This window comes from Phasianus colchicus, chromosome 3, assembly GCF_987193195.1.
Source record: "Phasianus colchicus chromosome 3, bPhaCol1.hap1.1, whole genome shotgun sequence".
NCBI lineage: Eukaryota > Metazoa > Chordata > Aves > Galliformes > Phasianidae > Phasianus > Phasianus colchicus.
This window is the reverse complement of record NC_143438.1, coordinates 68,518,688-68,531,004: the sequence shown is the minus strand read 5'-3', so window position 1 is coordinate 68,531,004 and position 12,317 is coordinate 68,518,688.

Genomic DNA, 12,317 nt, shown 5'->3' with positions numbered 1-12,317 from the left:
TGTGAAAGAACAGCTATTTTAACATATCAGTATGTTAAGATATTAACATATTTTAAAATTAAATGCTAACATATTTTAATCATATGATGTTAAGATAGCTTAATATATACATAAGATACATATACATAAGATATGTTAAGATTGTAGGAGCTGGAAGGGACCTCTAGAGATCATAGAGTCCAACCCCCCTGTCAAAGCAGGCTCCATAGACTACGTTGCACAGGTCTCCTCATAGGGAAGATGCTACAGGTTCTTTATCATGTTTGTGTCCTTCTGCTGGACTCTTTCTAGGAGATCCCTGTCTTTTTTGTACCAAAGAGGCCAGAACTGATCAATACTCTAGGTGAGGACTGACCAGGGCAGAGTAGAGGAGGAGGATCATCTCCCTTGACCTGCTGACCATGCTCCTTTTAATGCACCCCAGAATGCCATTGGCTTTCTTGGCCATCAGGGCACACTGCTGGCTCATGGCCAACCTGCTGTCCACCAGGACACCCAGCTCCCTCTCTGCAGAACTCCTCTCCAGCAGGTCATTCCCCAACCTGTAGCGGTGCATGCGGTTATTCCTCCCTATGTGCGAGCCTCTACACTTGCTCTTGATAACCCCATCTTAACATCATATGATTAAAATATGTTAACCATACCTTCAGGACTGTAAAAGTAGAATAGTCATAAATGTAACTCCACCTGTTTCTGAATGAAAACCTCTATCAGTCCTTCCGTGCAGGGATCTGCATAGTGTTTTTTTTCATAAAGGCCCAAGTGCATATCAAGGATCTCAATAATCTTTTCCTTCAGCACATCAGGGGAAATAAAGAAAATGCAGTATTCTGCTTGTGCTTTTTGCCGTAAATGAGGTACTTCAAAGACTTCTTCAGATTTAAATTTGTGAACTGGATGTGAAGTGAAAGGGATATTGCAGATAGAAAAGTGCCTGGGACTGAAAGGAGAAATCAAAATATTTTAGAAAATTACCACACATAAGTACTTCCCACTATTTAATACTTCCTTTCAAATAATTTTACTTTGGTCTAAGCAGATTGTAATTCTCAAAGGCATGATATTGAACTTCCACTTGCTATAAGTATTTGCTTAGATAAAAAAGGCTTTTTATGTTGAAAAGAAAGAATTGTTCTGCTTTCATAGTTATAAACTCAGCAGATCTTTTAGTGATTTCTTTCCACATAAAGGGATGCTCATAAATGCCATTTAATAGTGTCTTTATATTTAGTGCATTCAAAGACTGTCAATTTTGCAGTAATGGAAAATATATAAACGAAGTAGAATTAAAAAGAGTGTGAGAAAATGAAATTGTATATTGAAAACTCAAGCAGTTCAAAAACAACAATCAGACCCCAGAAATGCCTCATAGGTACCGGAGCCAATATTAAGGCAATCTTGTTGATCGCATCAGATAATTATTTTTTGTATTAAATGGAGAAAGAGATTGAGCTCCTTTTAGCAAGTAAATAGGTGTCTGGAAAAAAAAAAAAAAAATTGTAAAAAAAAAAAAGTAACCCTAAACTGTCTCACATCTGATTTTTTTTTTTTTTTTTTTTTTTTTTTTGAGGGAGATGCAAGAATTAGACTTTCAACAGCTCTGATACATCAGGAGGGATCAAGCTTACCTAGGTTTCTTTGAAATTGCCACCTTGGAGAGCTACAGTGTGTGGTGGGAGATGTTTTTAGTTTACTTTTACTTTTTAGTTTTGGAAATATTATATTTTAGTATATTACATTCCAAATTCCAAGAAAGAAAGAAACGTGGGAAGGCTGATGATTACAGAATCTCTATTAATATTTCTATTATAAGATTCTTGCAGAGTCTTGTAAGTGCAGTCTGTCTCTTGTTCCCACCACATCCTTCTTTTGTCACTGGTAGTGACCATGTGGTTGAGCTGGGAGCAGGCTGGGGATCTGACCTTACAAAAAACCCAGACAACTCCCGTACCCTACTTCCAGCCAATTAGGAATATCTCTCTGTTATCTAGACCAGCTTATTCAATCTTTTCCGCGAGATCACTGCGAAGAATGCAAGGTAGTGGGCAGTACTGCCACTGTCTTCCAACCATCACGTATAAACTACATTTTACATAGTTTCTAATGTAAACTCAATATATCTCTGTCGTAAAATGCATCTTGCCAAAATCTGAGTTGCTTTCAGCCCTTGACACTGGTTTTGCAGTACATGACAGATGCACGTAACCTTTACGAGTATGAACAATCTCTAATGGAAATCTGTCACAATACACTCATCTCTACACTGACTGACCTCTGTAGGGGATCACAGGTTGTGTCATACTTCCTATGCAGAATGAGAACTAACACAAAATCTAATCTATAGGAAAATAACAAAGAACCTACAATATAAACCAGAACTTTAACGGTCTAATGAATTACTGTAAGAAAATATTATTTTATGTTGGACTGATTTGGAAAAACATATTTTAGTTCAATAATCTGAAATAAATTACACAGATGGTGTGCCATTTCTGATTACAAAGCAAACACTCAGCTGAAATGCTCACCATTTTCTAAATTTCCCACCATGTTCCATTCCATGAGATATGGATATTTCCACTCTGGATTTTAAGTTACTGAGACTGCTTGTAAAAATTCTTTCCTTTTCTAGGCCTTTTGTATATAGACTTGCCAATAAGCACATCATCGGGGACAGAGAAAAGGTCTGACACTGACTGCTACATTAAAGGTCTCATCATTAAATAAATTTAACTCATAAGTAATAAACAGCTTCCCTTGAAAATTCTCAGAAAATTATCTTTTAATCAAAGAGTAAGTGCAGTAATTCTGGTTATGATTTAGTAATTCGTTATTCATAATAAGTAGGATGAGTTGCTGCAAAACTGAGTGTAAAACTGCACAGTTTCAACCAGAAAAGTCTCATTTTCATGCTGATAATAAAGGCTGTATCACATTATGCCTATGCACAGCAGGACAGAAGACTCTTCTGTGCACAGTTAAATAGCAATATACAGAACAGCTAGGGATTATTAGTAGATTAATTGTATGTATAACAAACAGTGGAGAATAGCAGACTGTGGAATGTTATGATATGGGTAATGTGGTCTTTCAGCCAAGCTTGAGAATGTGATCTACCCTTGTACCCCCTTGTTTTCCAAAGAAGCAGGGAATGATGGAAAGAGGACATGGGTTGCATTGTATCTTCATCCTCTGAGCTACTAGTGTTTACATACTGCTCTGAAGCATGAGAAGTCTAAGCTAAAATTCAGTAGTATTCTCTCCCCTCTACTGTGAAGGACTCATTTTATTACAGTTTAGTTCAGTAACATTAGAAATGTACAGCCGTAATGTGTCTCTCCCTGCTTTATGTCTTTTAAGGTTCTCCTTGCCTCCATCAAGTCCTATTATAGCAGCTATGATCACACTGCACTTCAAGAGTGCAGAAAAAGGTGCAAGAAATCACCAGGTAAACAGTGATGGAACAACCTGTTCTCACATTCCCTTTGCATTGTCAGTTACTTTCTAGTTTATGCATTGCAAGAAAAAAACATTTATATCTTTCTTTACCTATTCCTGTTTACATACTCACAGACAAATAAATAAACAAATAAATAAATAAAATATCTCACAGATAAACAAATGACATTATAATTGTTATTGAGGGAAACTGTCTCAGCTGTTAAAGTTCTCTCAGATTCCCAGTTTTAGCAAAAATTGATGTCATGAAAAACCTGAGACTTCAGGAATAAAATTTAAAGAAATGCAAAGGCTTTATATTTTTTGTACTTGTATTTATCCTTTGAACTCAAATTGTAAAGCTGGCCATGGTTCAAAAACTGTCACATCCTTCTCAAAACTGGTATCAGTAATATTGTTTCAGCTGATGCAGATCTCAAAAGAAGATGAGACACAGCTTCTCCCCACATGTCTCTGCGGGGCTGTGATAATTGCCCTTCAGCCAGATTTGGAGCCAGGTTACAGGACTGCCGTGGTGTAATCCTGCTAAGCAAAGTGGCTCTGCCTCTAAACGAGAGGTGAACTTGTAATTCAATAGAAAAAAGGAAGTCTACACGACTTTCAAGTTCATTTCACAGTTCATGGTGAGACATCATTCTTATTTTTCAAGCTCCTATAGTGCTAAGCCAAGAAAATGGGCCTTCATTAATTTTCCTTTAATTGGGAGCCCAGCAGTATAAGGATAGTACAGGCTGGGGTATATTTTGAAATAGCCTGCTGCAGCTAGCACTGTGGCAATAATTGAGTCAAGGTGTGACTAAAGTATAGTCCATCTAATGGCAATATCAGGTGTCAAAGTCTGGTGTTCTTTCATCAGCACTAAAAGGATAATGTAACACATACTATATCTGATTCTTTTTTCAGTGGTTAAATCCAGATCTACATTTCAGATCCTACCTTAATTAACTAATAAAGATCTCAACAATAACTTCGAGTTTTATTGCTGCAATTGTACTTTCTTATAAGCTTAATCCAAGTTCTTTTCTTTTTTTCTCTTTTTTTTTCCCCCATTTTCTCTTACTTTTTATAAGAAAGTACTCAGTTATTTAAGCAGACTTTTTGGAAACTCTTGCTGACATGAATGTGAATGATACAGCTGCAGGTTACATTTTGACTCCCTAAGTCAGCTTTCTTCATTTTGTTTCTAGGCCCTTTTTACTGGCATCTTCCCCTGCTTATGCTACCAAAGCACTAGAGTTAAAGTTGGGGGGCCCACTTTAGAAATTTTATCATTTCAAATCTCAGGAGTATTTGAGACATCCTTGCTGGATTGGTGGGAATGAACAGGACCATCATAGAATCAGAATGGTTTGGGTTGGAAGGGACCTTCAAGACCATCTAGTTCCAGGTTGCTCAAAACCCTATCCAACCTGGTCTTGAATGCCTCCAGGTTGGGGGCATCCACAACCTTGCTGGGCAACCTGTTCAACAGTGTCTCACCACCCTCACAGTAAAGAATTTCTTTCTAATATCTAGTCTAAATCTACTCTCAGTTTAAAGCCATTTGTTCTGTTGCTACATGCCCTTATGGAATATGCAAGTCATATTCCTTTGTGGATAAATCAGTGGAGAACACACAGAATATGCAAGGAGACTAAAATAACATGAAGCAGGACTAGGCTTCTAAATTACCTCCTTGGTGTCCCTCATAATGGGGGCCTGTGGACTTAAGTGTGTGATATTGCCATTGACTCTCATGGTGCTTGTGACTCTTAGCCCTTCTTTAAGTCAAGCCTTGAGGGCTATAACCGTGAAAAGACTTGTGTGATATATAGATGCCTCAGTTGAGTCTTGCAGTCCTCAGTACCAGCCCTGAACTGTAGTCCTGCCCATGCTACTTTTGGCTGAGAAACAAGGAAGTGTTGAGACTGCCAGCGAAGCTCAAGCATATTTCACTTCTGTAGGGATACCTGTGATGAGCGCTAACGTAACCGATTTTCAAGTAGCTCTACTTTGTGCAGTAGCTCATTAGTGAGCATAAATAATTCAGACATGGGAAGAACCAACTCCCTTCCCTGCCTCACAGTCTTTGGGTCTCTACTTCCTGCCTTATTTGCAGTTGTGTAGTTTTCTCAGATGGGACTTTTTTGATTATTTCCAGTTGAAAGTGTTCCTTGACTGTGAATGAATATTCATGAGAAATAGGAAGAGAGAGAGAGCAAGCTGAGCATGACTTCAGCAGTGGCAGGACTCAAGAAGGAAAACAAATTTTCTGTTTCAATAAGTGATCGTGATGAGAATGTGTTTTATTTTGAATATTTTTGAGAAATTGGTAATAAATATATACGGTAGCTTATATTCTGATTTGGGCATGCTCTTCCTGCAACTTCAGTATCTTTTTAACTTACATTTTATGGACACCATTGCACTGTAAAACTGAATCACAACATTATAGGATAGCTGAGGTGGTAAAAGACCTCTGGGTCTTGGCCCAGACATAATATGTGCTACTGAGGCACATCTAGACCAGCAGTTACAGAGAAACTTTTGACCCTCCTCTACAATATGGCTGGCTGAAGCTACAGAGCTGGCAGTACATGCGCTAACCCTGGCATCAGGAGTGCAATGGGTCACAGCATGAAGTCAGGACAAACATGCCTGTTTCTGTAAGGTGATGTAGGTGTTGTTGTTTAACTCAGCAAGCAGCTCAGCACCACATAGCTGCTCCCTCAGAGGGATGGAGAGAACTGGAAAGAGGTAAATCTTGTGAATTGAGATAAAGACAGCTAAAAAGCACAGAAGAGGGAGAGGAAAATAATACTTATATAGTAAAGAAAAGGATGTGCAGGGCAGTTTCTCACCACCCACTGACTGATGCCCAGCCACTCCCGAGCAGCAGCCTCCCTGACCAGCTCCCTTTCAGTATTATCACTTAGGATGTTGTCACATGGATATTCCTTTGGCCAGTTTGGGTCAGCTGTCCAGGTTTTGTCCACTCCCAGCCCCTTGGTCATCCCCAGCGTCCTCACTGGCAGGGCAGTATGAAAAGTTATAAAATGACTTATAAATTTATAAAATTGTCTCTTAAATTCAAAACACAGCATTATACCATCATATTGCCTGAAGAAAATTAACTGTATTCCAACCAAATCCAAGAAAGGAAAGGTGTATACGTGACTGCATGGTACTTGCACAATTATACTGCTTTAGGTCATGGCTGGCGAAGGGTCAGCATAGGCTGCAGTGTAAGCTTTGTTGGCTCAGATCTTTACACTCTCAAGGATCTTTCCAGTGCTCTCCATTACTCTGTGTAAACGTGCTTGGTTTTTTCAGCCAGCCTTCCCATGGGGATTGCTGCTGCACCTGAACCAATCTTAAGTTCAAATTAAAGGCTTCATCAAAGAAATTCATTAAAAACAAATACTGTAAAGGCTATAGTTTGGTGATAAAGGATCTAAAAGTGATTTCTGAAATTATAAGGGCTTTTAATGTTACAGATGAACAGAGTAGATTAATTTTTTGCATTGCAGGAATAACTAGGAGGAATTATATATTCTAGGTTATGCTGGTGACCATATTATCATAATGCTTCCTTTTGGCCTTGAAATTTACAAAGCCATGCACACAGAATGTTGACAAAAAATGAAACAATTTCATCATGACTCTAGGCTGAAATCTGTCTGGGATATTTCAGGCCTCAAGTGATGTAAAGTTCATTATTTATTAATATATATGTTAGTGTGACTAAAATACAAGAGCAAACATACAAAAATTAATAGTTCAGCAAGCATTTATTTGAATTAAAAAATATCTGTGAGGAATATGAAAATAGAGATATTTTTCCAGAGAGGGAACATGTCACAGTAGTGTAATCCTTCCTTAGTTATAATGATTTATGGTAACTAAACCCTATTCTTCTCCATGGCAAGTGGTGGCTTGTTTTTTTTTTCTGCAGTATTGGAAAAACAAGCCCTCAAAGGGCATATTCTTAATATTATGCATTTCTATATTTTCTACTGGTTACCTTCATGACTGAAATGAACTCGGGGGCCCAGGTGAACCTGATGAGGTTCAACACGGCAAAGTGCAGAGTTTTGCACTGGGGCCGGAGGAATCCCAGGCATCCATACAGACTGGAAGGAGCGGTTCTTGAGAGCAGCCCTGCACAGAAGGACCTGGGGGTCTTGATAGATGAAAAGCTTAACATGAGCCAGCAGTGTGCCCTTGCAGCTCAGAAAGCAAATGGTATCCTGGGCTCCATCAGAAGAGGGGTGGCCAGCAGGGACAGGGAGGTGATTGTTCAATCTACTCTGCTCTTGTGAGGCCCCATCTGGAGTACTGCATCCAGGTCTGGAGCCCCCAGTTCAAGAAAGACAGAGAGCTGTTGGAGAGGATCCAGAGGAGGGCCACGAAGATGATCAGGGGACTGGAGCACCTCCCCTATGAAGACAGGCTGAGGGAGCTGGGCTTGTTCAGCCTGGAGAAAAGAAGGCTGCAGGGTGACCTCATTGCAGCCTTTCAGTACCTAAAGGGAGCCTACAAACAGGAGGGGAATCAACTCTTTGAAAGGTAGATAACAGCAGAACAAGGGGAAATGGTTTTAAGTTGAGGGAGGGGAGATTTAGGTTGGATGTCAGGGGGGAGTTCTTTACAGAGAGAGTGGTGAGGTGCTGGAAAGGCTGCCCAGAGAGGTTGTGGATGGAGGTGTTCCAGACCAGATTGGATGGGACCCTGGGCAGCCTGGTCTAGTATTAAATGGAGAGGTTGGTGGCCCTGCCTGTGGCAGGGGGGTTGGAGATTCGTGATCCTTGAGGTCCCTTCCAACCCTGGACATTCTGTGATTCTGTGATTCTGTGAACTTCCATCTGCATTACTGTGGAAATGACTAAAACTTGATTGTAACTGGCAAATGAAATACACAGTATCACCTTACCTTGGAAAGATTACATAATTTTGCTTTCACACACTATTTTGATTCAAAATCTGGTTAACACATTGTCAGATTGGAACAACCTTGATTGGAGCATTTTGCTGGAAAGCAAAGTGTGATTTGTGACTTAATCTCCATTACAAAGCTGATAATTCACAGCAGTAAAAATTCATACCCAGCACGAGTGGAACATTTACTTTTAGATCTCTGTTCATAAAGAAATTGAAAGATCTGATCTAATGTAGTATCAAAGTCTTTAAATCTGTTTTACCAGGTTGAGATCCCAGTAATTCTCTGTGATTCTTTCTGTCACCTACAGAAAAATCTTGCAAGCCAGCTAGACAGCCTCTCCATGACCGAGTCTCTGTCCATGGCCAGGAAAGGAATCATACTTATGTGACTGCTTGAGATCTGCATGCAAATGTATTTTTAAAGAAGAGCTTATAGGCTCTGTAAGAGTTTTAGTCCTCAAAACTCAGCCTGACTGAGAGCAGTGGTTCACGTCCCTCAAGGAGTTTTCCCTAGGCAGTGGGGATGGAAAAACATCTCTTTCACCCACGGGTCTGTTTGTCATGTCTCCCCAGTGATGGTGTGCACTCATGCCCATTCACTCATGCTCTTCTTTTCAAGGAGAAGATCACTGTACTGCCTTCTTCTCTGAAAAAGTTCGTGGTTTGACAGATGAGACAAACCACACACAAAACAGGGATAAAGGTGAGGTGGAAATAAAGCATGAATTGTCTCCTATTTAAAGGTATCTTTGAAAAGTGATGTCTGAGGAAGTTGCTGGAAATGTGACATCTGCTTGAGTCCTTTGTTCACTTGAGTAAACAGCAGATGTGCTCTCTTTGTGCTCTGCACTGCATGGAGTTTCACAGAGCTTCTCTTGTTGAAGTTTGTATCTGATAGAGCAGTCAGCAATGCCATTTCTCTACATGGCTGCCCACATGCACTTCCATGAGCATTAATTTAGAGTATTTTTCTTAGCGCCAATATTTTCTGCTGATATCTTGCTATATTGCGATGTGACTTGGATCCTCCAAAGACAGCCAGGAATGAACTGTTTAGAAGAAGCCACATTACAGCTGGTAGCACTCCTGAATTACTGTTTTTTTCCATCTTGTTGACCTACTGCTAAGAACACTCAGAAGCTGTTGAGGTATAACCTGGCAGGCAGCTCAGCACCCCACAGTCATTTGCTCACTCCCCCCACCTCACCCAGTGGGACAGTAGAGAGAATTGGGATAAAAAAAAAAAATACAACAAAGTACATCTAGTGGGCCGAGATAAAAACCATTTACTAAGACAGAAAAGGAAGAGAAAGGGAGAATAGTAATAGTAATCATAATGATATATTTACAAAACAAATTATGCACAACACAATTGCTTATCACCTGCTGAATGCTGCTCTGCCAGTCCCTAAGCAGTGACTGGCTACAGCCAATTCCCCATAGTTTTAAAAATTGTTTTGCACGATATCATATAGTGTGAAATATCCCTTAGGTCAGCTGTCCTGGTTCTGTCCCATCCAGCATTTTGTGCCCCCTCAGTCCCTCACTGGCAGGACAGTATAAGAAGCTAAGAAGTGGAAGCATCCTGGGCCCTGTGCAGCACTGCTCAGCAACAACTAAAACACTGGTGTGTTATTAGCATCGTTTTTCTCCCAAAGCTAACATACCAGACACTATGAAGGCAAAAGAAAAGTTGAAACAAGGGCATTTGTGCAATTCATTTATGAATAATCCTCATGTAAATGGAGAAGTATCAAAATCTGATAGGTCGCTCATCCTTGAAATCATCCCAAGTGATTTTATATATCTTGCTGTAAAAAATCACTTTTGTGTTCCTGAGATGTGACATGACACTTGCTCTCTGAGACCTGCTCCCCTAAATAATGGTGTTCAATGCATAGTTTTATAAAATGGCAATTCATACACTGAACACAAGTAATGCAGTGCGTGGTTGCAAACCCAGTAAGTCTCATGGAATGTATCAGTGAAAGGTGCACTGTATAGAACCAAGGAAAGAAATGTCTAGGCATTTATTTGCGTGTTACCACATGTTGCACGTTTTATGGGAACTGCTGAATCACGGCCTGAACCTCTGATTGATCACCTGAGGCGAGCAATAAGTCAGCCACAGGAGCACAGGTGAAGGTAATTCACCTGTGCTGCCAGAAGGGGTGGAGCCTGGCTCCACCTCTCCTAGACCCATTTAATTGCTGACTACCAGTGAGGAAGGGTTTCTTCTGGAGATCCCCTGCTCTGGAGTTTTATAGTGAGCTGAGGATATGGGTAAGCATTCTGTCTATTCTGTTTTGGTATAATAACTGTGTACCCAAACTATCTGGTGTATTTAATAACTATAATATCTGTGCATTTATAGATTATACACACGTTAAGTGCAGTACTCACAGAGAACATAGTGAGGAAGACAACAGCTTTTTATGTCTCTTGGTGGGAAAAAAAAAAGAAACAATCCCCCATTGCATTGCTTCAGATCTTAGTTAATATGTTTTACACACACTGACTTGTGTGACAGTTAAATGAATCAGTTTTGACTGACTAGGAATATGAGTTTTGGCTTAACTCCGTCTCTGGTAGGAGCATGTCACTTGCATTTTGATTTGCTGCTTTTAAGCTTTTAACAGCATTGTTATTGAAGACAAGATAGTCAAACCACATGAGCTTTGTTCAAGAGTAGATTAGAAAAAAAACATCAGGTAAGCAGTCACACCTGGAATCTCTCCTCATTTTATGAAATTGGCCTTTAGATTTAAAAAAAAAAAAAACCAACCAAAAAAACAAAACACCTTTCTAATACACTTGCATTAGTTAGCTGAGTTCATGAATTAAATTTTGTTTTTGCAGATACTGTCTGAATTTTGGTAATTCCATAAGAGTTTTAGTTCAGCATAGTAAAGAGTCAGGAAAAAAATGAGATAAAGCAAAGGTGCTTAAAAGCAAGTATTCTGAACACAAATATTTTTGTCTCTGCCTACTATGTGGAGGATAGGATAGGAATGAATGAAATAACTAAATTGAAATAACTTTATGAAAAATTAAGCTAAATTAATTGTTTGTTTAGTTAGTGCTGCCTCATTTACCTGAGAGCTGTTTTACTTATTTTTCACAGTAGAAACTATGTAAGCTATAAAAACACATATGGAAAAAGGCTAATACAATGAAAAGTATCCAGTTGCCACTGGAACAAGATCTTCCAGTTAATGAAACTGATTAGAGTGTGGGATGTTGCCTAGATAATTTTTCCTAGCGGCAGTGTCCAATCACTTCAAGATTATGTAACCCTTTCTATCACAGGATCAGTGTATGCTTTCTTGGAATTTGGCATTCAGTTTGTCAGAAATGTTGGTATTCCACCTAGAGTTTCCCTATCAGCGATTTACATCGATTTACAGTTAATGTAACCACACAAGTCTTAATTAAATCCCATTATGCGGTTAAACAGCAAGACCAAAATTATGAAAGATGCATTATTTTTTCCACGTACTTTGCTCTCTGAATCATTTGGAAATTTAGAGGCTTAGCACTTCTTTAAAGAATAGTCATAATATTGAGATGAGAGGCAAAGATATGAAAATAGACACTGAACGTGTTGGGCAAGCTATGAGTGAGGTTTCTTCAAAGGCACATCCTCTTTTATTATCTTTCATTAGTTTCCTGTCATCTGCAGGCAAACCATTTACAATGCTCATTCAAGTTTCAGTGCCCTGTTCTAGTCTGTTGTACTATGTCATATAGCTTCTGCTCCTTCCTCTGCAGTAGTCTCTGGAAGACAGAGAAGAAAGTAATGCTCCTGGAATCCTCCATGATGTGTAATACTGCAGCAGGAACATACTAGCTCCTGCAATATGGACATACTAGCAATACTGCAGTATGAAGGGCTAGCACCAATTACATTTTTTGCTCTAGATTCTGGTTAGAGTAGA